At 38.9% G+C, this 27,639-nt stretch overlaps 1 long non-coding RNA gene across 34 annotated transcripts in view; it reads right to left on the reverse strand.

Moving 5' to 3' along the window:
- LOC116183367 (uncharacterized) overlaps positions 1–27,639 on the reverse strand; it is a 487,183-nt gene that overhangs the window by 69,290 nt on the left and 390,254 nt on the right. For 33 of the 34 annotated variants that reach the window (XR_014954476.1, XR_014954502.1, XR_014954501.1 and 30 more), the window contains one exon: positions 5,480–5,594. The exons of the other annotated variant lie outside the window; for it this stretch is intronic. This is a non-coding gene — a long non-coding RNA (uncharacterized LOC116183367). The remainder of the gene's footprint in view (positions 1–5,479; positions 5,595–27,639) is intronic. 34 annotated transcript variants of the gene reach the window in all.

Here is a 27,639-nt window from a genome sequence, read left to right on the forward strand (position 1 = left end):
GAATTTCTGGTAGGACTTTCAGCTGGCCAGATGGCTGAACAGCTCGCATTAACTTCTGCACAATGATGGGAGGAAGAACAGAAGAACCAGCACTGGCTCCATCACTGTCTGCTCTGCAGGACCCTCAGCATAAGGAATCACTGTGTTTTGGCCCAGGTTGTTACAAGGAAGTCAGGTACTGGTGTACAAGCATTACATCAGATGATCCCATACTTGACCAATGCCATTCCTTTCACTGTGTAACAAACAGACCAATTAAAAAAGATTCAAACACCAATTTAAATGCTCAGAAATGGAAGCACAAACACCTGGGAGTATCAGTGTGATGCCAGATAACTACCACTTGGGCTTTCTTCAAACCTTTAGGGTTTAATATACTGTACATAATAGAAATGCTGACATATCACTAGTTTTTTTGCATACAACTACTCAGAACTAAAAATTACTACTTGAGCAGTCAGGAGCATTACCTATTTTCTTATCATATTCAGCATCTGAGCAATATTCATCTGCATCAGTTCTTTCAGTAACCTGTTTCCCTCTTCAGTACTGGATTTTTTTTTTGCAACAAATCACTCTGCAAGGGTAATTTTAGGGCTCTGGAAAGGGGCCTAGCAGAGAAACATGAATATGTGGTATGGGAAGCCCACCTCCCTTAGGGCAAAAATCTCAGCTAAAGCACCTTGGCAGCACATTAATAGCTATAAAAGACTCTTTCTTTGCTGACCACAAATATGCTGTGGTCAACAAGAGGTCTACTCACTGTTTTGTTAAAAACACTGATGATTTATTTTGCTTCAGCCATGTGTGAAACTAGTCACCACATTGTGAATAATAATATCCTCTTAGTCTCAATGGAGCTCTTTTCATACAGAAAGACCCGCAAAGCATTTAGCTAAATACTTGATATGGCAATCCACTGGCTGACCACTAAAATATAGCCATATCTGGGATGGAACAGTGCAGTTAAACAACAATGCATGGCAGCAGAAGAGACAGAGTAGAAAAAAGAATCCATTAGGAACCAAAGCAAGAGCTGGAGTAAAATATAACTATGTCAATTAAGCATGAGCAGCAAATAGAGCTAAAATTATAAATTTGAAGAGCACCCTGGAATCTGTGGCTACAGGAAAAGAAGAGTTTATACAGTTCCTTGAGAGGATGAACTCCAACTGCACAGTGCCCTCTACTGTGAGATGAAATCCATAGAGGCTCAGAGGGGAAAAAATTATGTATTAAATCACTTCGCCTGCTTGGTTTTTGCAGCTCTATTCTGAGGTTGTAAAACCTAGGAATGACTGAACTGGGCATGCAGGATCAAGCTGGAGTGGTCTGCTCTGTGCAGGACAGCTTGGCATCTGCTCAACTTGCTCTCCATAACACTTTCCAAAATGGCAAATGGGAGGAGTACTAGAAGATATAGTGATTAAGTGACTTTAAACATCTACAGTTCTAGTAGTTTTGGAATTGAGTGTTATCCATCTCATTAACAGTTTGAAATACAGGCAAAATTACAGAACCTTTTTTTTTTTCTTCTTTTTTGCACCTTTGAGAGGCAAACAATGCCCAGTTGGCTAGGTCTTGGTGGATGAAAAAAACAATATCACTTCAGGGAAAATAATAATAATTAAAAAATAAAAAAACCTCATATCATATTTTTGTATCTGATGCTGCAACATATTAATACTAAAGTTATAACAGTCCACCTATATTTCTGATGTATAAAATAGCTCTTACTTCACTAGGGCATGCTATTTTGCTCTTCTAAAGCATCGTAAATATTTTCTACTGAGTTGGATACATAGCAAGCTAAACTCATAGGGTTTCCAACAGGGCACATGAAGAGACCGAGGAAGGTTTAAGCACAGGAAACATCTCAGGTGACCAAAAGAAAGAACAGTTAGTTCAGCAGCAAAGGGCAGATCCTGTGACAAATCACACCTCTGTTCAGGCAGCTCATTTGAGCCCTACAGTGGTTTCTTGTGGTAAACCCTGGCAGGAATTTTATTTCCCCTACACCCCAAACACACACACACTCTGCCTCAAGAGCTGGGAGATCCCAAGAGATTTGCAGCTGGTGTAATGTTTTTCCCTACCACCTTCTAGCAACCTGCAGGAAACAAAGCTTCTTCAGGGAGTTTGGTTCATTAGAAAGCTGCCTTTAACTCCATCCTAAGACACAGTTCTTTTACCCTTTTATTCTCCAAAATAAACATAAAACAAGTTTGTGAACACCCATTCATTCCAGAACAGACATCCACATGAGCATGGACAGGACAAAGCTGTGGTGAAGGGCAGCAGGGCTGAATGTCCTACTGAAAGTATTCAAACCAGACATTGGAGAGAATGGAATACCAATCTGTACAGAGCAAAAACAAATTTCAGAACAAATCTTGTGGAAGAGGGGAAACACCCAGAAGTGGTCTCTCTTTCAGAGCCCTCTGCCCACCAGGTGGGGCACAAATTATTTGCCCAGAGTTCTGCACAGTCCTTTGGTGCTTTTAAGTGCCAGGCTGAGCAAGTCACTTGTTGGATTTCAGTTGCCAGAAGACTCTTGAGCCACACTTTGTATGCATCTAACAGAAGGAGATGCATAAGTTGCAGTTCAGTCCTAAAAACTTACCTTTGTACATATCCTTTTCTGTGCATTGTGGGTTTCTCAGCAAATATCATTACTTTAAAGTTTCAAAACAAGTGAAACTCAAAGTAAAATTGAGTAAAATTGAAAGGAATCAAAGCAAATAAAAAGAAAATCTGGAGAGCTGTAAGGAATTATTTGGAAATATGATTGTTTTCCTAGTTGTGGAGTTTCCCTATGAGAGTCCAAAGAGGATCTCAAGATGTATATAACCTGTACATTTCAAGGAGTGTTTTTAGCAATCTAGTCATATGTAGGGGCAGTGATTTTGCTGGAGATGGGGAATAGGCAGGGGAGATGGTAAACAGCCCAGTTCTGAAAGCCACCTGTTGTATCCCTCTCTAGCACACATCCAGACATTGCTGCTGCTGTCTGTATGCAAAATGTTTAAAACCATTCTTCTCCCCTTTGTCTTTTTTTTTTTTTTTTTAAATCTTTGAAAAGTCTTTGTGTTGTGGCAGGGAAATATAGAGCTGGGGTAATGCAGAGAAAGAGGAAAATTTCTATATATGCTCTATATAAATAATTTCAAAAGGTGAGATTACAGCTTGCTTTAGTTTGAAAGGAACAATGTTTTGTACTTCCTGCTCTTTTGAGAAATCAGACCTCCTTTAACATGCTCAACCAAGATCCCTTTTAAAATTCTAGACTGTACATAAATTTTATATGTAAAATCACTGTCAGAAATATGAAATCCCTTCTTTATTGTACTTGAAAAAAAATCACAGCCTCTTATGTTACTATCTCCTGGCTAACTGATTTGCTTTAATTTTCTACTAGCAAGGAAAAGGCTGAAAAGAAGCAGATGATTTGTACTTTAGAAAGGCTTTGAAATAAACCAAACATTTTCTGCATTCAATGTTTTCTTCACTGCATCTATCACAGCCCAATAAGTACAATAGCAGAGGAGTTTTTTGGATAAGTAAAGACCCTTTTTTTAAAACAGAGGAGAAAAACAACTTGTTTACACTTTAGCAGCTGCTTAAAGATAACAAATGAAGTTTAAAAAGGCACATACTAATATCAACACATGATGTTCCCCAGGCTTGAAAATAAAAAATCAGAGCTCCATTAGGCTTAGACACTGATATTAGATTAAAAAGAAAAACAGTGTTTTCCTCTTGCATTTCTGGAGAGAGACATTGTTTGCTGAAGAATGTAAAATTCAATCCCCCAGGGAATGCCAGAGGCTTTTTGGCAGACTCTCCGAAACTCAAGTCAAGTCTTTTCTATAATAACTAACATTAGAAAGAAAAGTGGGGGGAAAAAAAGGAAGAATGGGAGGAGAAAGAGACATAATTACTTTCAATGTTTACATGGTTCTGGCTTTTTGAATCTGGAAAGGTATCAGATGAAAAAGAATGGACTTAATCTAACTTTCAGCAATTGACAGGCAGACTTCAACTACTAATTATTCTAAGTGGACAGTTAGTCTTAGCTCATCTTAGAACAACAGTGGGAAAGAACACTCAAGTTTATAAGAAAAGAAAAAAACTGTGATGTCTCATATTTGTATTTGTTCAAGCTCTGTGCCGTCTAACAATATCAGTTTTATGTTTAAAAAGCCAAGTTAACCAGCCTAACATCAGGGTGGGCATGCATTTCACTGTGAACATCCCTACAAACATGGTTTAACAAATGTTCTCCATTCAAGCTGAACAGATGGAAGAAAAATTACTCTAGGCATAAATTTTATGGCTTCTTAGCAATAAGAGTGCTTGGGCTCAGGAGGATAGAAGTTGCTATAAAACTGACTTGCTTACTTGGGTGTGCAAACCAAGGCTTTCTCCACCCCAAGGAACTACAGACTAGCAATGCAGCTCCTATATTTCTGGTGCATACAGAGCCTTATTGGTAATTTAAAAAATACCTCTTGCTGAAGGGAATTCTATATCAGTGTCAAAGGAGATTAACAAATCACAAAGGCTCTGGTTGTGCTACCCTCCTGTATAGTTCTTTTTTTATGTTAAAAATTTTAAAAGTGCAATTCTAACTCGGATCAAATCCTGTGAATGTGAATAGGTCTAAACTGACCTCCTATAATGACATCAGTGAAAAGTTTTGTTCACTTCCAATAACTTCTTGTAAATAGATGCTCTTACCACATATTACTAGCAATTTATAACACACATAAATGCAAAGGCTTTAGAAGCAAGTATGCAAGTACATTAGTTCAGCTAATTTTGTATATGTGCTTTACAATACTTATTTTGATTTCTTAAGACTGTGATTTTTTGACTTGCATTGGTCACCTAAAGCAAAGCTTTTGGGATTACATGTGGGAGTTTTCAAGCAATCCCAGCAAGGCTGCCATTCAACAATATTGTCTAGATCACTAGCTAAATTATGCAGTAAAATACCCACAAATATAATTAAAGCAAAACAATACAACAGCTCTCTGTGCCCAGAAGGAGTCTCTGAAGTGCTTCTGACAGAATTTAAAAATTTAAACAATCTAAGTAATTTTTGCACAGAGAAGGTGGTACACTGGTCAAATAACTTGTGGCAGATAGTTTGCTGAAGGGCAGTTTAGGGAAATTTAAAACTCCGCTCCGTCTGAGATTACGCTTTTTTTTTTTTTTTTTAACAGGGTGATTAGCCTTCCAGAATGACTGGTTCCTAAGACATTTTGCTAAGGAAAGATAAAAAAAGAAAAAAAAAAAAAAACAAAACAAAACAAAACAGAAAAAACAGTTGTTTCATTTGCATTTCTTAGACTACTTTCTACTTTGAAGCATCTGTTGCCCAGAAAAGGTAAGACAGGGCATTAGGGAGTTTTACCCATCTTTCATACTAACATATAAAAAAAGAGAAACAAATATATTTCCTGTAAAGGCATACCAATATTCCTTGTGGACTGTTGTAGAGGTCCTAGTTGTTGGTTAACAGCATCTTTTAGCAATGACAATACAGCAGCATGGATGGGCAACTCAGATAGGAAAAGCTCAGTAGTAATCTATAGGAAGAAAGAAAAAAAGTTTTTCACAGATTCTGAGATTACATGCCTATCAGTAATTGTAAGTACACAGGAAAGGTTACTGCACTAGGGATTCATATATTTATCAGTTAATCTGCCCCAAAGCCATGGAAGGTAATTAATGAAAAAGATAGTCAGGCATGGCTTCAGGCAGTAATTCAATATTACTCTAAATCTCTGCATGAGCAAACCTGTGAACCAAGGAGGAAATGCATACTGTACAAGGACACTTGGGTTCTGAAATGTGATCCCCTGTGGAGTTTTCAGATGAAGCACTTTTCCAGTGAATAACTCAGTACATTTGAATTTCATTATTTAATGTTTTAGGTGACTGGCTATTTGTGGTGCACTGAGAGGAAAACAAGTTTCCCATGAATAAAATGAGAGTAAAAGGCAGATAACAACTAAGCCATCTCAGGTCATTCAAATTCCCTTTGCTTCTTGCTAATCTAGTAGGACATTCAATGTATGGTTTTACAGTTGGGATTTTTAAAAATAATTATGCCATATTTTTGTAATATCCTGATGGCAAAAGATCCATGCTAAGATACACAGAACTTTTTTCCATAATGGTAGACACTCTCCCATAGAGTTCACTAAGAATCAACAGAGAGAATAATTTTGGAGTTTCAGAATTTTCAATGTGCTCTGAAAATGCCCCAGTCACACCAGCTTCTACAGTGGCACTGCAATCTTCTGCTCCAGGGCCCTGCATGCTGAGTGCAGCCAGGAAGTTGAGCTCTCATCATTTTTATAAAAGATGGGAGCCCTCAAAACTTCCTCCCAGCTGAGGTGGGGAATATGGTTGGCACATGCCTCTCCAGGACTTGGAGACAGGCAGAGTGTTATTTATTTCTCTGTCCATTTATTCCCAAACAAGAATTAGCTGAAATAATTTGAGGTGTTCTTCAAATTAAAAGATCTCTGCAGAGAAGCCCACTTGCCAAAAAAATGATTTCTTCTGCCATACTACTTGGGAAACAAAATACCAATTATTGGATAATGAGACTGGCAATCCAGCAAAGAAATTTAGATAAGGGTTAGATTGAAAATGAAATCAAATTTCAGCACTTTTCCCTTTACTGCAGCATAAGTCTCCCAGATAAACTCACTGGGCTCTAAATTTTGTGGGATACACTCCATCAGACAGTCATATTTTAAACCTGTTGATGTTCTTTTAGTTCAAGAGTATTTTCATGGGCTGCCTTTCTCTTTCAGAGATCAAAGACTGAATTCAGACTGCACTGACAAACTCAATTCTGGATTACATATGAATATGAAATGGTGTTTCTCTACCATGAAATTTTTTTCATCTTTCAGGGAAAACCTTTTCCTGTTCCCTGATGGGATGAAAAAAAAGGCTTTAAAAGTTTTATGCAAAAAACCAAAATCTCAGGGGAGAATGATGCAGTCCCAGTAAAAAAACCTGGTGGTCAGTACTCTCATCTGTCTAATTTGGACTAAAGACTTGACTAATTCCCACAGATGAGGTAACACTGGTAAATAAAGGACTTCTGAAATCTCTACCAGCAGAAATTTTGTCCTGGAACAGAAAAGTCCAGGTAAAAGTCTAATCAAAATCAAAATCTTAGCATTTATATAAAAATATAAATGAAGGAAATTGAGGACAAATTCAATCAAATGGTGCCAGGTTTCATCATTCCCCTCACCAGAAGCAAAACAGACATTCACTACAGATGATGAGATGCTTGAACACAAAATAAAACAAAGGAAAGCCCCCTCAAACCCATAAAGGCAGCAGCTACACCCGTTTCTACCTCTACTTCTGGTATTCTGATCTGCAATACCCTTGACTTCCTAGATTAATAAATTACCAGGCAGTAATGATTAAATTTTCAAATGTTATATATAAAGATTTTCAGATTTTAGGCATTAATATTTCAAAGCATTATCAACTTAACTAAACACTTTCAAAGCTGGGTACTTAATATACTTTCTGCACAAACAAACAAACAAACAAAATCTGCCTTTCTGACCTTAACTCCCAAAAAGGTCAGGACTGGAGCAGCACCTCTGCCCTCCACCCAGAAAGCCCCAGCAGAAAGCCCCTACCTCAGGCTGGTTTTGCCACCAGTGCAGCACCACAGAGATGCCTCTGTGGGATACTGGTACCCATAGAGATGAAGGTGAGGCAGCTCTAGAGAGCATGGCTTTGCAAGAGTTGCATCTGTGTTTAACAAGGTGGTGCAGAGTGATGTGTTTGCTTTCTGCCCTGTCAGGACTGTCCCAGGTGATCCTGACATCCATGTGGATATCCAGTGCATGCACAGCTGTGCCCAAACCAGGAGTGCAGAGCCCTTTGCATGGAGGGCACGCATCGTGGCAACAAGGGCTGGGGGAGCTTGTTCCATCTGCATTATACTGAGAGTTGGCACAAGGACTAGATGGTGACTTTTGATTGGCAAAAGATATACCTAGGGTGTTGAAACCTTTGAGATGCTCTGACAGTTCTATTTAGTTAATTTTAAAAAATCTTTATTTATTTATATATATATATATATATATATATATATACACACGTATATATATACAACAAGAGTTCTATTTTTTTAAATCAAAACCATGATATGGCACCAGGGATCTAAGACTTATTGTAAAGTTGGAAACACTGAGCAGAACCTTTTTTAATGTTCAAGTGATGAACAATATCACTCTGTATCATTCAAACCCTAAATAAGACTCATCACAATTTAAATAGAAAATTCACTAAAAGTGCTGCTACAATTTTAATAAAGGTATTGTTTTAATAAACAAAAGCTAAATGTTAGAGTGTAACTATTGTGATGACTGTACAGTTTCCACATTTTAAATAAAATACATGTGTTTTCAAACAAAGACTAGAGCATGCTTCACATATTTCTGCAGTTGTTGCCTAACATATCTGGAATATATTAAAAAGTCCTATTCAGCTGTAACTCAAGCAATGCATACAAGCCATGAAATACACATTTTGTACAGAGGACTAGTGTGCACTCAGTATCACTTTTTCAAAGGGACACAATTGCTGTCTAAGTGACACAGAACCCAGCACAGACACATCAAATTGCATGTTCAACTCCTGCATTAGGTGAGAATTCCTCTCCAAAATTCAACTTTCTTAGCTGAGCTCTAATTCCAAATATTCTCTTTAAAGAGTAAGGTTTGCTACCAGCACAGTTTGCTTTTTCTATTCTGTTATGACAGCTCTACTAGCCTGAGGTTAATGACACAAAACTGGAAGGACAGAATTTCTGTAAAATAATGGCAGTAAGTTTCCCTTGTTCACAGGCTGTTCATTCATACCCTTCCAAGTCAATGACAAAGATTCCATTGATTTTAGCAGTGACAAACCCCTACTCATATGAAATACAGGTTTTGGCCCATCTTCAGAATTCATATATATTCTTGGAGTTACATATTTCTCAATAAAACTTTGGAAAACAGGCTACAAAAAAACCCCAGGCTATCAAACTACAGAAAAATGTCTGTATTTATCTCTCTGGGGAAATCACTTAGAATGCATAGAGAAACACAAAAACTGTAGGGATTTGCTTATTTGCACACAGAGATGTTTGTCCTCAGATTCAATTCACAAACAAATCACAAATCTAAAAGGCAGTGAGATAGCAATGTGATTAATCATATCTTGTTTATCTTTACTGCATCCTGGGAACACAGATCAGCAACACATTCCCCTTTGGGCTTCATTCAACCTTGTTGGAAAAACAATGAAAGACGCCAAAGACTTCAATGGTGAGTTGAAATTGGACATATGATTTCTGAGATGCAGCTAAGGAGTCAGGGCTTCAGATAGGGTTTGTTTCTTAAATAACTATTTGCACTAAAATAAAATCTGACTTCCACTGTATTTAAGCTAAGAACGCCTTCAGTGTTCAGTCCTGGGGGACTGTACTTGATGAGATTAACCATGTACTCACAAAAATTCTCTGATTTTAATCAAGAAGAAAGACAAAACTGCTGCAGACTTTGGAAGTCTGACATAAACATGTATTTGTTTCTTTCAAGAGTTTTATTACTTCCTTGCTATTTAACTGCACGTTTCTTTAACAAAGGGGGCAAATACTAAAGTGCTTTTGTAATAACTGCAAACTTAACATTAAAATGGCAGAAACAATCCATTTTTAATAAGTCTGTCTTGGTAACCTTGTATTTTGACCCAAGGTGAAAGGTGAAGATTAAATCTCTTCCACCTTTCTGAATGCAGCTGCTGTGCACACAGACTTTAATTGATGTGAGACTCAGCTTTGTAACCCAAGCCCATCTCCCGCCTGCAGCTCTGAAAACGTGCGATTCAAGGCTCAGTTACTGCTGATAGCAGGGCCCTCTCAGCTGACGGTGTGGACAGGAGAATAAAGCCTTTGTCACTATCTATTCTCCATCAGAGTGACTTTTTTCTTCTTCATAACTCCAGTATTCAGGTCAGGCCTATAATGGTGGCCTCTCAGCAAGCAACAATATAAAGTGAAGCATGCTGAAAAATGAGACACACAGCCCCTGGGTGAGCACTGTGGGGATGCTGAGCAGAGACCCACTTGGCACACCCTGGGCAATGTGTGCAGGAGCTTCTCTGGGAAGAGGGGTTTGGATAAATATAACACCTTTTCCTTTCAATTCTCTTTTCCACCTGAGTGCAAAAGATATCCCAAATCTGAATTCCTTCTTTTTCCCCCTAAGTACAAATACCTGTACATTAGGGATGATGCTGATAGCCTTGGAATCATGGCAGCTCTAGCAGAGTAATTCTTTAGGTTTTTCAACCATAGCCTTGCTGCTTGAACAATATTAGTACTCTGAGTGCTGGCCCAGAAATGTCTCTCTGAAATCAGGGACTAAATCAAGACACTATAACAGAAACTGACAAAACAGGTAAGGTTACTCAAGCCTTTTTTATACTTAAACCACATCTTCTCATATGTAAGAGTATCTAAAAGCATCAGGAGTTACTCAAGACCATTTAAAAATCTAACTTGAATTTGAATAAACTATACATACATGATGCTCTAGTCCCAAAGCAGCCTCTCTAACACGTGCAACCAAACACAGTTGCTGAGTTTAGATGGAGGACCAGTATGTCATACACACATTGGACTTCTTACCTCAAAATGAGAATAAATTGATTTTTTTATGTGTACCAGCAAACATGAAAATTATACAAAAATATTTCCACAGTACCTCATTCACCTTTTAGACAGGAGACTATAAACTTAAGATGTAATATATGTAATATGTATAATATATATATAATAATCTGCATTGTTTGCACTTGAAAAAGAAAGAATTAAAAAAAAATAAAAATAAGGACCCCAAAGACACAGAGTAGGACCAAAGAACAGCATGCTAGTTTTCCAAGTCATATCTTTCTGGCAGGTCAACTCATTTTAGAGAAACTTGGCTTCTATCACTCTGTGATTTTAATTCCAGCGTTTGGCAAAATTTAATTTTCTAATCGCTGGCTGAGTTAAGAGGTTCAAATTGCAAAAGTGAAGACTTTTGCCTACCTCCTGCAAGGGCCAGGTGACAGCAGTGGGTCTGCTCTGGGGTTTCCAGAACACCCGACTCTATGTGTAACTAGACAGCATCATGTTTAAAGGCCAGTGTAGTATAAACTGCTTGAGCTAGGGAACATTTCTGAGGAGTCTCAAACCACTCCAGTAATCCCCTGAGACTCCAGAAGCTTTCACAGAGCAGCATTTCCAGAGCATTTCCAGAGGATCACCAAATGCTCTGAAGCCTAGTGTTGGCAGTTCAGAGAGTGACTGTTTTTCCCCCTCCATTGTGAACAGAACCATTTTAATGTGAGAATTGCAAGCATTTTAAGATTAATCACTCTCCAATTATGCCTTATTATTCATTATACATCTCCAAAGAGAAAAAATTAAAACTGAACTTCACACCTCTGAGTGTTAAACACATGAGGCAAGAAAATTAAGATGCCTAAGGATGCTGAGCTTTTTTGCTAAATACTGCTGGATTCAGCAATGTTTTTAAAGGCCCTAGGCAATCAGTTTGGTCATTGACTTTGTTAATACTTGCCTCTTTTTTGGACAGTGGCAGGAGCCGTGTCACTTAGGAACCTGAAAGACCTCAGACAAAGGTCTATGAAACAGTGATGGAGTGATTGTAAATCCTCATTCCCATGCAGCTGGCAGGTATGTGCCAGCACCAGCTTGCAGACACAGCTGGAGCCTGGCCTCTCCCTGCTGTCCGCTGCTCGTTAGATGGTCGTAATTATGACATCAAAGTTATCACTCCATGTGGCATTTTGTGCGCAACAATTATTCCCAAAGCCTCCTCAGAACTAACTACCAATCAATACCTGATTTTAGATGGCACAGATTGGATTTTGTTTAAAGGCAGAAAAATATCTTTCTAGGGGGCTCTCTAAGAAGAGTTATACGAAATATAACTTACTGTATGAGCTGATTCCAAATGACTTGCTAATTAAGCACCAAGTCATCTGTTAATAGAAGTAATTATAGAGGGTTCAAGAGACCTTAAATCATATTATTATTCACAGCCTGAAATCTGCCATCCTGTTATGTTATGAAATTGATGATATATTGTCTACAGAGGCTAGAGATGGAGGTGAACTGGCAAACTTAACACCACTAACCACTAAATTACCAGCATCAGCTAGTATTTGAATAAAGGACAGGAGAAAAAGATAAAAATAAATTCACTAGGAATAACTCCTATTTTAATACAAAACCTAATTCAGGAAATAGGCTAAGGTTGTGGGGTATTAATACGTTAACTCAGGGTTAAAAGGCAGTCAGTTACTGAAAAAGAATTATGTACTTACAGGGTATAATGTGATCCATTTGACAGAGAAGCTTTGCATTTAAAGCCATAGCCTACTACAGTGCTGTTATGGGGCACAAACTAGCTTTATTCAGACCAAAATCTCCTATCCCTTTTCTTTTCCTAGAGATGTAATATGCTACAGGATGGGATTTAATTCACAAGGGTCCTAAGTAAATGAGGTGTATAAAATCAGAAAGAATCAGCTCACTCCTTTCTCTCCATTCCTTACATTAAAAGAACAGCTTCTTGTTTACCCCACAGGGTATTATCTTTAGGAAGGAAAAAATTCTTGAGAAAAAAAACATAAATTGACCCATCATCTTTTTACTACAGAAATATTGAATTAAATGAGGAGGTGGAAGTATTTTTACAATTCTACTTGCACTAACTGCAGTAAATTGAGCCTTGCCTTAGTTTTCATGGTCTTAGTCAATTCCATTTCTCTAGATAAGGGGATCCAGCAAGACGCACCATCAGTTTGTATGTGGGCCCTATATGTTACTGAATAGAAGAATCCCACATGACTTAAATATAATTTTCTTATTATACTTGCTCCTCTGTTGGTTTATTTGGCTGAGAAAAAGTGAATTGTTCTTGTACTATAGATGGTTTTAAACAATCCACATCACCTCTGAACACCAAGGGCTAAGGCTGTACCAAAGCACTGGTACAATGAGACAACAGTAGACAACAGAACATTAGTCTTGTTTTCTCCAAACGTCTGAGCCCTTTCTCTTGCTCCACTGACTGTACACCAGAAGGTAAAAGCATTGCTGGCCAGGGTACTCTTAACCAATTTATGAACCTTGCATTTCTCAGAGTAGCAGATCATGCCACCACCCAGTCATTATTATTTTGCACAGGTTACAGACAGGAGCACTTGGACCTTGCTGTTCACATGCAAGGGGATAGTGAGAAAAGAGGGCCAAGTGCCAGTTGCTTCACCACACCAGCTGGCACAGTCAGGCTGATAGGTCTGGTAGAAGAAGAGACTCCTTTAAGGCTGGAGAAATAAACAGGGTGATAAAGACATTTTGCCAAAACCTTCCACTGAGGTGACATGAAAGCAAGCATAGAAGAAATTGCCGAGGGGAAAGTTAATTATGTGTCTTAGGGAGCTGTTATTGGGTTTGATAGACTAGAAGCAGAATTTGAGGTCCTTCCAACTCATTTAACAATGTCTTAGGCCAAGAAGGCCTAATTGAATAAGATTTAAGTTGAAGAATCTCCTACTGGACCTTACTGCCTCACACATCCTACTAGGGGTCAAAAGGACTCAAAAGAAGATAACTGCAATCAAGGGCACTTACTAATGATTGGACTAGCACAAGTAGGTCATGAGGCTTGAGTGGGAGTCTCAGGTACCTAAGAAATAAAAATGTAAGTTTTACTCTAATTTGAAGATTCATAGTTACTTTTGATACAGAGAGAAATAATTAGATTCCCTCTTTTCCCAGGAACAATTGTCACTGAATAAAAAAAGGAAGTAAATGTAAAGACCAGATGTTATCCATAAATGTGGCTCTGTATGATTTAAAATCTCTCAGTTTAATCTAATAAAAAACACTTAGAATTTCTTAACCCTGAGATAAAACATGTGTGTTATAGAATGTGGAAACTTCCAACCAATAAACATCAATAAATTTCTGGTATCAAATTCATTTGGCTACATAATTATTTGCCATGCAATACAGAGTGAAAGACACTCTCTTTATTCATCCCATGGACCCAGTCCACAGATTAATTTAAATGCTTGTCTCTCAGTGGGAGTTGTCTGTTTAAAGTAGTTTTGAGGGTCTGGGCTACAACTCTCAGCTCTTCATTGACTTAAAAAATGTGGTGTGGCTGCTTTATGTAGAAAAGGACTTTAACCCAAAACAGCATCTTTGTAAGAGGATTAGAAAAATTCCATTCTTTTAATGACTGGCTAGATGTTTGCTTTCCTTTACTTAATACTCTTTGTCTGTTTTTCTTAATTATCAACATAAGTGCTTTCAACAAATATTGTCATTTTATCCAAGTTTTTGTTGAATGGTTCCTTTGAGATGATCTGATTATTGATTTCTTTAGGAGACCATTCAACTAAATTCCTGTGCCTGACCATATAACAGCCTCTCTGCTGCTTTTGGGAGGTTCCTCTAAGACTCATGAGGGTGAGTTTAGTGCTAGCCCAGGCAAATCAGGAACTTCACTGGATGGTAAAGATGTGCCTAGGACTGCCAGTAAATACTGGCACAAAATCTATTTCTAAATGTCACTAATAATACCTAGCAATTTGTGCCATTTTCTTTTTCCCCAAACAATGTTTTCACAGTGCCCTCATAAAGAGGGAGACTTTCCCCCCAAAATCTCATATAGCAATCAAATCCATTGGATCCTAAGTAACTTAAAACTAATATTGGACATCAGCAACAAATATAGGTCCTTAAAAAATCCTGGCTGAGGACTGAATTTCACACCACTAATATAGTCCTATGTTATGGGATACTGTGTGATAACAGGCCTTTAAAAACAGACAAGATATATTTTGTAATTTAGAAAATTACTCTGAGGAACCATTTGTCAGTTTAATGAAAATCTGAAACTACAGGTTTGCATAATAGAATTATTTGTAATGGCTCTGCTGGAATGATTTCTTTCAGATGGGTTATTTGAAGGATTGAAAGAGGGATTTCACAGCTGAAAGAAGGAAAGGATTTATCCTAAGACCCATGTAAGCAAAACACGTTTAAATTTCATAATACAGTGCCTTTGACTCTGTGGGACTATTGTTTTCACATGTCTTGAGATGCAGGAGATACTTCTATTCACAAGTCTATTCAAGAATATATTGAAAGAATTCCATGCCCTCCTAATGCAGGTGTTCAACACCCACAGAAGGCAAAGTGCATTTACTTATTACATTGTGACCTTATAGAGTTACAAAGAGTTACAAGGGGTTGTGTCACATCCCTGCCAAGACAGAGCTATACAATACAGAGAAAATCTGTTTCTAAGACAGAGGAAAGACTCAGGCCTCAGAAAGGTGACACGGATGCAAAAATATATATAAAAAAATACCACATAGCTCAGAGTAACAACATGGTCATCCAGAAAGCTGCCAAGAATCTCAGTCTCTAAATTTAGAACGTAATTTCACAACAGGTGTGATAACCTTATGGGAGAAAATGAGTCTTGACAATCCCCATGTTTAAGTTTGCTGCCTAAGCCCTCAAACAGCATCGTTATTAGCAGCACCTTGCACAGTTCATTGCTCAGTATTAACTTCAGAGCACAGTTGTGTGTGCACGGTGGTGGGAGGCATTTACAATACTTTGGGTTGGGGCTTCCTCTACCCATGTGATCACTTCCCTTCAGTCCTTCAAAGGACATTTCCATTCCTCATTTTATTTCTTTCACTGCAATTGGAATGGTTTTGTCACCCATTTGGTGGGGAACAAAAACATTCTATTCTGACAATCCAGGAACATCCCAGTGCCAGGTCCATCTATTTTTGCAGATAGGCTGCAAAAAGTGTAATGAAGCACACATTATTCTGAAGCACTAAAACAGAAGAGTTCAATTCTATACAGCTTCTGCTCTCACCAGCAACTTCTTGGCCAGTGAGCTGTGCCCGTGACTGGAGAGTGGCACTTAACAGACAGGAACAAATTATATGGGCACAGATGCAACAGCACATCTGATGCACTGAGAAAAGGAGCAGGTGGGATGATGGTCCCAAAGCTCTGACCGGAATTGCAGCAAATAAACAGCAACAGCAGGTAGAGTGACATGTGTAAAGGGTGAGAGGCAGCACAGTTTGACATCTTTGCCATGAGGGCTAGCTGGGCCAAGTGACAGCTCATATCCTGGCCTCTCACAGCTGCAGTTACCATATTGTACCCATTCTTCCCTAAAGTACTGCTGAGTAGTCAATATGCAAAAGCTGCTGTTTGGACTCATGGCAAGAAGTACTTTTTAGCGCATGAACTACTGAAGGATATTGAAATACAAGTTCTGCTATTGTTATGGACCTAATTCCCTACCTCTTGGATTGAAACCTTCTCTGCATTACATAGACTTTGGTTGTACTATACAAATATATTTTCAGGCTGTGCAGTGTTGCTCTCTGGTCTGCTGTATTGAAAGTGCCAATGTGTAAAGTAAGGTGTTTACTTGCCTTCTGCTACTTGGGCTATAATTTTCTCTGAGGAGAAAAAAAGATTAAACCACATTTCTGAACTAGAAATTTAAAGTGCTATTATGGTCACAGCCATAGCAACACTAGAACTATAAGTAATGTAGCCACCTCCACTATGTGATTTAAAATAAAAACATAATTATCATACTCTTCTGGTAGCTAGGTAGAAAATTATGCATTGCATTTGTGCCACTTGTAATTCTACACAATTTGTTCCAAATCTGTTCTTTGACAAGAGTGGGAAAGCACCAGTGGCTGTGATATGCAATGCAGTGTCTTGGGAACTGCCATAAGGTAAATAGATGTTAGTGAGTCCCTGGCCCCAAAGGCCACTCTGCAGAAGCTGAGCAGTGTTAAACACAGTGCACTTGCCAACCTGTGAGCCACCTGCAACTTCCTCCCTCTGAAGCAAACAGCAGTGCTCAGCAGACCTCAGCTGCATGGAAAGTTATGTTTATGCACAACCTATTTTCCCAGAAGGGTACAAAATACTTATTTGAAGCAGCTTAACAATAAAGCAATTATGATAATAGGACATTATCCTCCTTAGCACAGTTCTGCAGCTAGAGAGTGCATTTTTGGTTCAGCTGCCTTCTATAGGAAAAAAAAAGGTTGCCTCTTAGATTACAATTTACCCTGTATTACTTTGTTTATAGCATTTCTCCACCCTCCATGCCACCCAGAGTGAAAGAGAGTTCATGACACTTTTGATGTGTATTTTACAAAGAGTGCATTTTAAATAAGCCCAGGAGGTTAACTCAAGATCCTTTAATCCCAGCATATATCTTTGTTAAGGAAACATAGACCAAACCATTGAAAATCCCAGCCAGAAAACAGGTCTGAGTAAATCCCTTACCCTGAAAAAAAAAAAAAAAAGCCATCTCAGACCAAATTTAGTGATGTATATTTGGATTCTTTCTGCAAAAACCCCTTGATGGCCAGTGGGGCAGTGCCCCAGCCAACAGGGCTGTGGGTCTCCTGCTCCAGCAGCAGCCTGGCACACAGAGCAGGGTGCTGCGCCCTCACAGGTTGGCAGAGCTTTGTGGGTGCCTTGGGTGACCCCCCAGCTCCTTCTGTCCCCAAAAGGCTCCCAGCATGCTGCCTTGCAGAGGAGGCCATGGGATCTTGGGAGCAGCACAAAGTCTGACAGCAGAGCATCCCACCCCTCAGGCAGCTGTCTGACAGGAAAACTTGCAAAGATGAACAGGTATCTTTGATCAGGATTGACTGAAATTAATTAGCCTGTCCATCTTCCCTGTTTTTTTTGTACTATAATGTTTTTTCACTTAAAGAACACCAATATTTATGCATGTAAGTAGGTGCTGCCCTAGGTTGATGTTGACCCTAAGCCCTGGCAAAACAACCCATTTTGATACAAATGACCTCCCCTACCTTCACAGACAGCTAAATGTATGTCTTCTATTCATGAAGTGAAAATGACTGGGCTAATGGGCTGGCACTATTGTGTCTCTGTCTGAAGAAGGATTTTTGGAGCCACCACAGCCTAGTCCAGTTAAAATTTTCCCCAAGGCCTTTTGAAACCTCAGTATCTCCTGCTTTAGTGTTTGCTTCTATTTTGGAACCATCAGTTCCAGGGAAGAGCAGGGCATAACTGCACAGCAAGCTGGAATGCTTTGAGTCTCCAGTTTAGTTATTCTGCAATGTTTTTTACTAAAGTACCATAAATAGTGTAGTACTTTTCACTAAAGTACCATAAACTACACAGTTTTCAATAGTTTTCACTACTGAAACAAGTAGTGGACAATGCATGTGAAAAAACACCTTCTTATACAAAGGACCACATAAAATTATGTTCAGCTTTGGGAAAAGAGGACAGTTTTCTCTGTTTGAAAAAAATTAAAACAAATTGATTTGGGAGCAATGGAGAAGAGGTTTTTAACCAAACCCTAAAGCATTTCAACATAAATATCACTTTACTCATAGAAATATTTGTTTTCTGTAAAATTATCCAAACCCAGTTTTACTATCATTGATTTGTGATTTTTTTTTCCCCCTTGCATGGGCTTTCTCATTTTTCTCAAAAGTGAAGTGAAAAGACGAATCAATTAAAGTAAATATGCCATAAGCCAGAATTGGATCTAGTGATCAAGCACAATCAAACTAACATTTCATAAAAAGGTTTTCAAGTCTCTTTAACAAAGACCATTTCTAAAGAATGACATTCATTTTTTGTTCTTTTATGTCAGCCTGGAAAGAAAGTCAACATGGAGAGAGCAGTAAATGAAATAAGAAATATATAAAATATGATAAAATAGAGGAATTTATCCTCTTTTGGAAAATGAGCTTAGCTAAAGTAAACTGCAGTCTCTACAGGCTAAAATACTTGAATTCCTAGAAATATTTGCATGCCTAGAGGTAAGCCCTTACTCTCTGCTCTGGGTTTGCTAATTCTTCCCACCACAAATGATATGCTGTCAAGATAAGATAATAAATTTTCAGTATAACTTTTGTGAATTGCTGATTCAATCTTTGATTAATTAAAATGTTTTAGCAATTTAATTTATATTTCACTGGAAATGTAGCTCGCTCTTTTTACACTTTGTTTCTCCTAAGAAGTGTCACTGGTTTGCTGTGACTTATCTTCTTGGTATCAGGACATAATTTCTAATGAGTTTTTCTTTCCAGTAACTTTGCATTATTGCTATTTTGTGGTTTTCCAGAACTGATGGGAAGTGTTTACAGTAAAGAAATACTACCCACTTAAAGTAGCTTCGTCTGTCTGGAGGTTGTGCTCTGCTCCATGTTACACTGAACTCTGAAGATTACAAGGGCCAGACTCCTTGCAAGAGCCAGAAAACCCAGGAGCAGCTCAGGGTGGTGATTTCTGGAACGTTGTCCTCCTGCCAGGTGTGCAGCAGAGAAAAAAGCCATAATAACTTTCTCAGGGTTGCAGATTACTTGCTGCTGTTTGCCAGAAGCATTTACTAATGGCATCACAGTTTCTCCTATAAACTGACTTAACCTGCCTGCAACACAGCTTACAGGAAGGGCTTGGAAATTCCAAACACCAGAAATATAGAGTGGGGCACAGGACCTCAGTTTCAAAATGCAGTAACAGCAATAAACATGGACCTCAAAAATCTCATCTAGAATAAGACCTTTCATTCCCCTCCCTCCTCAGCCCTGGCTCAGTTGTTGGCAGAGCACATACTTGGGGAAAAACATGAAAAATCAAAATACCAAAAGCCCCAGAAATGCTTATTTAGAGATGTGTTCTTCCCTGCTGCCAAATAGCCAGTTTTAGGAATGAAGCACAGTGGTGACACTAAGCTGGGGGTTTTTGGACCCACATCAGAAATATAGGAGCCACTTAGGACAGGATAGCTCCACAAAGGAGAAGCAGCAGAGGCAGGGAGTGGACTATGCAATTTTGATATTAGTGTGATTTTTGATAGCCTTTTGCACAAAATTGGAATGAATTTTCTTTGATACAGCACCGCTGGAGGGATGGCTCTCTGATAAAGTGGGATGGCTTAAAAAGACTGAAAACAAAAATGAAATTATCTGCATCTCTTGCCACAGTACCTGAATGTTTTCTACAGTTGTACGCATGCCATGGTCTAGGCTCCAATGTCTGGGGTCTGTGGACCTGTTCTAGGTCCCACAGGTCCTATGTGTGTTGGACAGCACTGTGCATACACCACTCAGTAGCTGAGAAAATCCCACTGGAAATGAACCTTTGCAATATCTGACCAGAACCCCTCAACACCTGAATCATTGGATCAAATGTACATCCCATCAAATATACATAAAATGTACATCCCATCCAGTGATGATGAAACCCCTCCCCACCCTTGAATCCATATAGTACTTGGGGTTCAATAAACCTCCTTTTGTAGGAAAAAATATTCTCAAAAGTCCAATACCCAAGACTAAACCCAGAGCTTTCAACACAGCACTTGCCAGGAGCATTTGCTTTTCTTCATTATTACTGTGCCTCTACTTTCAACTGGAGGTCTGTGTGTGGCCTTCATCTAAATTCCGCCTTTAAGGATGAAAAAGAGAATTTTAAATATTTGTTAGTTAAGGGCCTCCACTGCCTTTTAAAAACATAAATACACATATCCTCTGCAGAAAAATGACAAATTCTTGTTTGCATTGATGATTTTCCTTCCCACTGCATCCCCTCTCCCCCAGTCCTTCAAGGAATATTGTCTAAATACTCTCCAAGGGTTTTCCCTGCTCCTGGCATGCATATGAATCTCCTATTAGTGTCAGTGAGAGTTATGTCTGCATATCATATGAAGAATAGATAGCTAAATAATTCATTAGCTCCTACACATAAGTATGTTTTCCTTGATTAACAGTTACTATCAACATTTGTGGAAAGGTCCATTTCTAAATATTTTTAAAAACTGACCAAGTGTTTCAGTTATTAAGCCTCTGCTTACAGTGTAAGTGATTTAAAGCAGAAAAGTGTGGGTAGCACAGATTCCTGAAGATTTTCTACAGCAGCGTCAGTTACTGATGCTGACACAGGAAAAATACGGGGGGAAAGGCAATCAATGGGGCTACATTTTTGACTTTACTTAATTCATTAATATTTGAAAACAGGTCTGGTTTGCCCCAGGGATTGGTAATAGGATACAAGCCTTTCACCTCTAGGTCAGCAGTTCAAAGTCAACTTTGGGCAGTACTGACTGAGAGTCATTACTATCTATCCAAGCACTCTTCAAGAGTATATGTAAAATAAGTTGGTGGTCTCTGTTTATTTCCTAATGGCTAAGGCCCTGATTCAGCAAAGCTCTTAAGCATGTATTTAATGAGAATCAGATGTTCAAATCCTTTTGAATTTAAACATCTGAATACAGTTAAGCACGTTCTGAGCAGCCTCACCAGCATAGGCAGGCTGGAGCATTCACAGAGGAAGGTTTCCTAAATGAGACCCTCAGTGCTAGTTGTTTGTGCACACACAAATAGAGGGAACAAGCAAGCCAGCCCATTTCCCCTTCCCCCAAATAATATTGCCCACATGCTGCACTGTATGCTAATAATGGCACAGCACAAGAATGAGACAATCAGCCACAGAAAAGTTTCCCCTTTCATTCACCCGTATTAATGAGACCAGGTGGGGAAAAAAATGTTTGCATTGCCATTATAAAGCAGAATATAAGGCCACAGAACTCTATTGCCTTTTTTGCTCCCCAGCCCATCGGCTTTCATGAGCATGGAATGTGCTTTAAAAAGGAGTGGAAAAGGAACGTGGTGTTTACATAACCTTCCTGCTGCTTATTCATGCATGTGCTGTGCTAAAAAATGTGTGCATATATGAATCCAGTCTGGAAGAATGTGAGCCTCATAGCCCAACCACATGCAGTATTTATCTACAGGTAAAGACCATTTCTTAAAAGTTAAAGCTTTTCAAGAAGGAGGTGGGGGGAACTTACTCAGGAATTAAATTGAGTGCTTATTTGTACTTGAAAATCATTAGGACTGGCATATGAGTAGAAGTTTTTAAACACTCCTGTTAAAGCCGTCATCTCACTGCTAGATTAAATACCTTCTAAGATTACCAGCGGATCAGATTTGTTTTGCTTCTTTTAAAGAGAATTGTATTCTGGGACTTTTCCTTGGTGTTGCTGCTTATTGTCTTGCACGATCAAGGTCAACTGCTGTGAAAATTAAAGCTAGTGTTTCAACCCACAGCAGGCTGAGAAAACCACCATTTCAATACCATGACTGAGTGTTAGTAAGGCAAGTAGAATTTAATCAGCTACAAGTGCTGCTCCCTGTCCCTAAAGACCTCTGAAGTGGTGTTAGCTGTACAGCCCAGTAAGTCCTTTCACAAGGAAGAGATGCTCCCCATACTGCTGTCCTTCAGTTGAAATCAGTGGAGTGAATTATATCATGGGGCTGAGATCAACATTCACAGCAGCATTTGGTAAATCTTCTGGCTGGTTTCCGCTTGAATTACAACGAGATAGCCAGCAACCATATTGGTTCATAATGAAATGATCACACCCAATTTCCTGCAGCCTAAGCAACAGTTTTCCAAATATCTAATCTCAGAAGATTTCTATCTCACAGTACTTTCGGTAAGGTTTTAATAAACATCCTTTACTAAAATGCATAAAAATGCTGGCCTCTATTAAATTTGCCCATTGCTAGTGGAAAATCAATGTAAAAAGTCATAATAAGCAAATCTTTGGCATGACATAGAACTCCTCAGCCTGCAGGAATTCTCAGAAAACACTTCCTATAGCACGAATGCTCACTCTTCTGAAACAATCAAGAAAGTCTATTCCAAAAACTCCTTCAGCATGAAACAGGATGCTTCATGCTGATCCCTGTTTTGGGACTCTTTAGTATGTTAAAACTTTCCAACACAAGCTCTGAGCTCTTGTGTTTCAAATGCATGGACAGAATTTACCCACTTCTTTCTTTAACCAAAGGTACCTACAGTTTTGATTATGATAACTATATTACTATACAAACATGGTATTTTCAAATGGAATGATTTCAAAACAATTTACATTGGCTGGCTTTTGATTGTCTCAAATTCATAAGATTTTGTTCTTTGTAGCCTGTGATCAACCACTGACCCTCACAAAATACCAACACAGCAATTAAATAGAACACAAAGTAAGTGCCTGCCACTCTGGCTGAACAGGGAAACAAATCACCATTCAGCCAAGTGATGCTGTGGCTCTTTGATTTTGCACAGTTCTGCACCAGCAGAGCTCCATAACTTTGTGAACGGAGTTCTTGTTTATCTGGGGTGCTTTGTTGTGCTCTCAGGCCAGAGTGCTGCTTCTGCTCCTTTATTCCAGGAACTTTTTTATTAGTCATAGTAGCCACAGGAGATTACAAGTACCACCAAGACACACTGATGATAAATAAAGGTTTGGAGCTGCCTTTCCTTTCCCTTTCCCATTTATGGGAGAGGTTTATCTCCTCTGACAGAAACCGCAAGGAGAATCAGCTTCACTCCAGTCTTATATTGTACTTTTGACTTTCCTGAGAACAAAGAAAAAGTCTTGGTTCATTATTCAAAAATACTGTGACTATAACTCAAAATAGAAAAGAAAGCATAACAATAGGTGCTCAATGAAGGAAACACCTGCTTTTCATTTTCCTGTGGTGTTTAAATGAAGCAAATTAGATAACCTAATTGAGGACAAAACTTTAAATCCAGGTTAGAAATCAGAGCTATGTTGCACTGCCTCAGACTGACAAGCAGAGTGAATATGTGTTTGATTCAATTTAATTTGGGGGAGGGGCTCTTAATTAAGTTTAAGAACTTGAATGGAAAATACACTATTAATTCTTACAGTCCCATGATAGAACTTTCGTGTCTCTCTGCGTGTCACACCAAAATGTTTTCATTATTTGTATAACAGAGCCACCCCTTACACTAGAGGGGTGACTTGTAGGGTAAGGTGTTCTCCTTGAAGGGGTGCATGGCACGGGCCAGACCTCACAGAGATACCCAAGCAGACACCCTGGGAGAGGCACAGGCATGGTTCTGGCACTCAGTTTGGTCTAACCAGCTGTGATCAGCCTGCACTGCCTCCATCACTGAAACACACAAGCAATTCCCAGGAACAGGCTTGGTTAATCCATGCAGTTCCACGCTCTGCCGTGGAGACAGCCTTCAGTAAGATATGAGCCAGATCCTTGCCTCAGGGAATTCCAGCATCCTTAAACACTTACAGTTGTCTGACAACGCCAAAATACCTCTGAGGTCTCAACTTTTAAAACATGAGCAAATAAGACAGATAAAGCCCCAGATGAAAATACATTCAAGTGGGCACACAGGAGTCAAGAGGCTGAAGAAGAAAGGAGCCACATTTCCATGACATCCAAGCCAAAGCATGGACCACTGGGGCAATCAAGCTCTGATGGTATGTCCTTTGAATTCTATCCAGCCCCTACCCCAAAAGCTGGTCACTAGGCTGGAAGCAGGGAGAAACCCATATGCAGGAGCCTCCTCCATTTGTGGAGCAACACTCTGCAGCTGATCACAGCACTTCTGCAACCTCAGCAGGGCCATCATAGCCACCAGTGAATTAACACAGCAGCTGGACCACTTGGTTCACCAGCAGATGCTCCCCACAAGCCGTAGGAGGTCCTGCAGTCCTCACAGCTCTGGGATTTGCAGTGTGGCAGAGGCAGCAGGGAGGTGGCTGAAGCCCTGCAGAGCCAGAGGCTGATGCCACTTCCTCAGCAAGGGGGGAGAAAGGGGCAGAGTGAAGCACAGCACCATGGATTGGTGCAAACCCCACAGAAACTTCAGTTCTCAGGGGCTGGATGCTGCACAGTGTGAAAGTTGCACATTCATTGGCTAATCCTTTGCTGTTCTCCATGTCTTCCTTTCTGCTAAGTGGGGAACAGGGGGGAAAAAAATTAGTTTGACTTCAGAGATGTTTATTTTTCATGTTTTGGAGGGGACATCCAAAACTGGAAAATTTCCAACTAGAAAAATATATGTGCATCAGTCCTTTCCCTTCCTCATAACTTAGACCATTTTCAAATTTATAATGAAATGTGGAAAATATTTAAATATGAGAAGTTTTGCCTTTGACTAGAAATATCTTGAATGACATTCACTGGGCATAACACAGGTCTGTGTGTTTTTCTTGGAAACACAAAATTCATTTACTACAGACCTTTCAAAACACCTGTACACTCTCCCATCTCACTCCTTCAGTATCCTCCAAAAGTCCCCAGACCCCAAATTCTTCTTTTGGTTGTTTTCAGCAGGGTTTCTGTGACCCACTTAGAGAGGGACCCCCTTTTTTGAGGATCTGTGAAGGGTTGGCTGGCATGCAGGAATTCCAGCCAGAGCGTTAAAAAAACATCAAGCCAATCTTGCAAAGACAGACTTGTTTTCTGATAAGAACCATTTTGTCAAACAGAAGGGCACTTATTAAAAAGTGCCCTAATTTCTATGCAAATTTTCTATTTAAACACCTAAGCACTTTAACCAACAATATTTTACAAAAAGGCACTTGTAACTTCAGCTGATGGCCAGGGTTTGGAAAGAAAGCTCTCTTTCATCTGTTTTTGCCAGGCTTTCAAGTCATATCTGCAAACAGAGCATAGAGAAAAAATGCTTCTAAAGATTTTATTTTGAAGTGCTTGCCTTCCTCCTGCCTGTTGGATCATCTTCATGATTAAATCATACTGAACACTCAGTGACTATCAGAACTGTGAGTCAGAGTTACCATATGTGCTCATAAACCTGAATTTTGCTGTCATTTGAGTATAACAACAAAGAATAGCAACTCTGTTAAAGAAAAGAAATGAAACTCTAAAAAAATCACCCTGTGAAAACACAGTGTTAGATTCCATTCTCCAGGTTCTCAGAAATCTACAGCCTGTACACAATACTAAATTCAAAGGACCTTGCCAGGCACACTTAGTGTTCTACACTATCAGAAATCTCTACATAGACCAGCTGTAGGGCTGGAATCAGCTCAAGGGTTACAAGAAGATATGATTACACAAGATTTCTAATTCAACTTTGAAGATTCAGAAGGGATCTGATCCAAAGACTACTGAAGTAAATGGGAAAAAATAGACTTATATCTTAGTTTAGACCTATTCAGTTTGGATATAGTTCAGAGAAGTACTCATACTTGGCAGCTGATGGAAACTAAATCATTAACAGATCATTAGAAAAAAAGGTGCCAGAATAGATCTGTATAAGGACACATCTGTGAAGTATTGTTTTATAATCTGTCTAGCCATTCCAGGATTCCAACATCTTAGCAGAGAGGTAAAACCAATTTTTGATCTATTTATAAATGTGAAGCTTAAAGATCTGGTCCTGCCCTTTTGTCAATTATTGCCACAGATAAATGCAAGTCTACAAATATGTAATTTCTTTTTATGAAATTAGTGCTGCTCCCAACACTACTTTCCTTTTATTGCTATTCCTTGACACTTTCCTTCCCTGTGTAAAGAAATAAAGAATTTATCACATTAATGACAGAAAACTCCATGAAATCATTCATAGCTTACTTATATATTTGCATTTTAGCAGCAAAGTATAACAGAAATTGACTCAAACCATAGCAAAGTATTAATTGCTAATTAGTTTACCATTATGACTGGAATGCTTTCTAGCATTCTAAGTTTTAATCCATATAAACAGTTAAGGAATGCTCTATCTCAAAACATGTAATTATGGGGGATTATATTACACCTCCAGCATTTTGGCAAAAGCTTGCAATGGCAAAAGTTATAAAGTCATACCAGCCTTCTTGTGATTTCATAGAAGCGGGGGGAAAACCCCTCTTTTTTATCACTACAGTACATTTGCTGTTTAGTGGCTTCCATTTTTTTTTTTACCTTCAGAGATAGAGGTTTTCATTTACATTTACAAAGTTCTTCATTTACATTATCTTTTGTTCATGTCACTCCTAAAGCAAAGAATTTAGCAGAGCTGGAATTTATTCTCAAAATTTCTAAGACAATTCATCTTATCCCTACCATACATGTATGCTATATTCCTTTAAATAAGAAAAATGAAAATCCAAACAAACCAACAAGACAGACCTTTGTTTTGTGATGAGAACTAAGTGGCTGTTATGTACATTGTCTGCTGGCTAACGGATAGAAGATTTAAGTACCAATCATGCTTACAAGTGCCGTGGTTCTTTTAGACAGAGCTCAGTTTAAATCAAAGTATCACGCTCATGAGCATTTGCCTTCTTTTAGAAAAGATACAACTGTCTGCAGCATTTATTGCAAGGGGTCTCAGCCACAGAGGTGGAGACAAACTTCACTTCCCTTTCTCAGGATGATTTACTGGCTTGACACAAGAGAGATCTGCCCAAATACCTTAAATATTTAGGTCCTGGGAAACTCTCTCACTTCTATAAGAGTAGAACCCTCATAAGTGGGCACTCCACAAGAGTGAGATGGGACAGGGAGAGTGGCCACTGGAGAACAGCAGAAAGGAGAGCTCCCCATCCCCTCTGTCCTACAGCCATTCTACCCACTCTAAGATTTGTAACTTCGCATCAATTTAAGCCCAGGATTTTCCCAAGC

Source organism: Lonchura striata, chromosome 3 (assembly GCF_050655825.1).
Source record: "Lonchura striata isolate lonStrDom1 chromosome 3, ASM5065582v1, whole genome shotgun sequence".
Classification (NCBI taxonomy): Eukaryota; Metazoa; Chordata; class Aves; order Passeriformes; family Estrildidae; genus Lonchura; species Lonchura striata.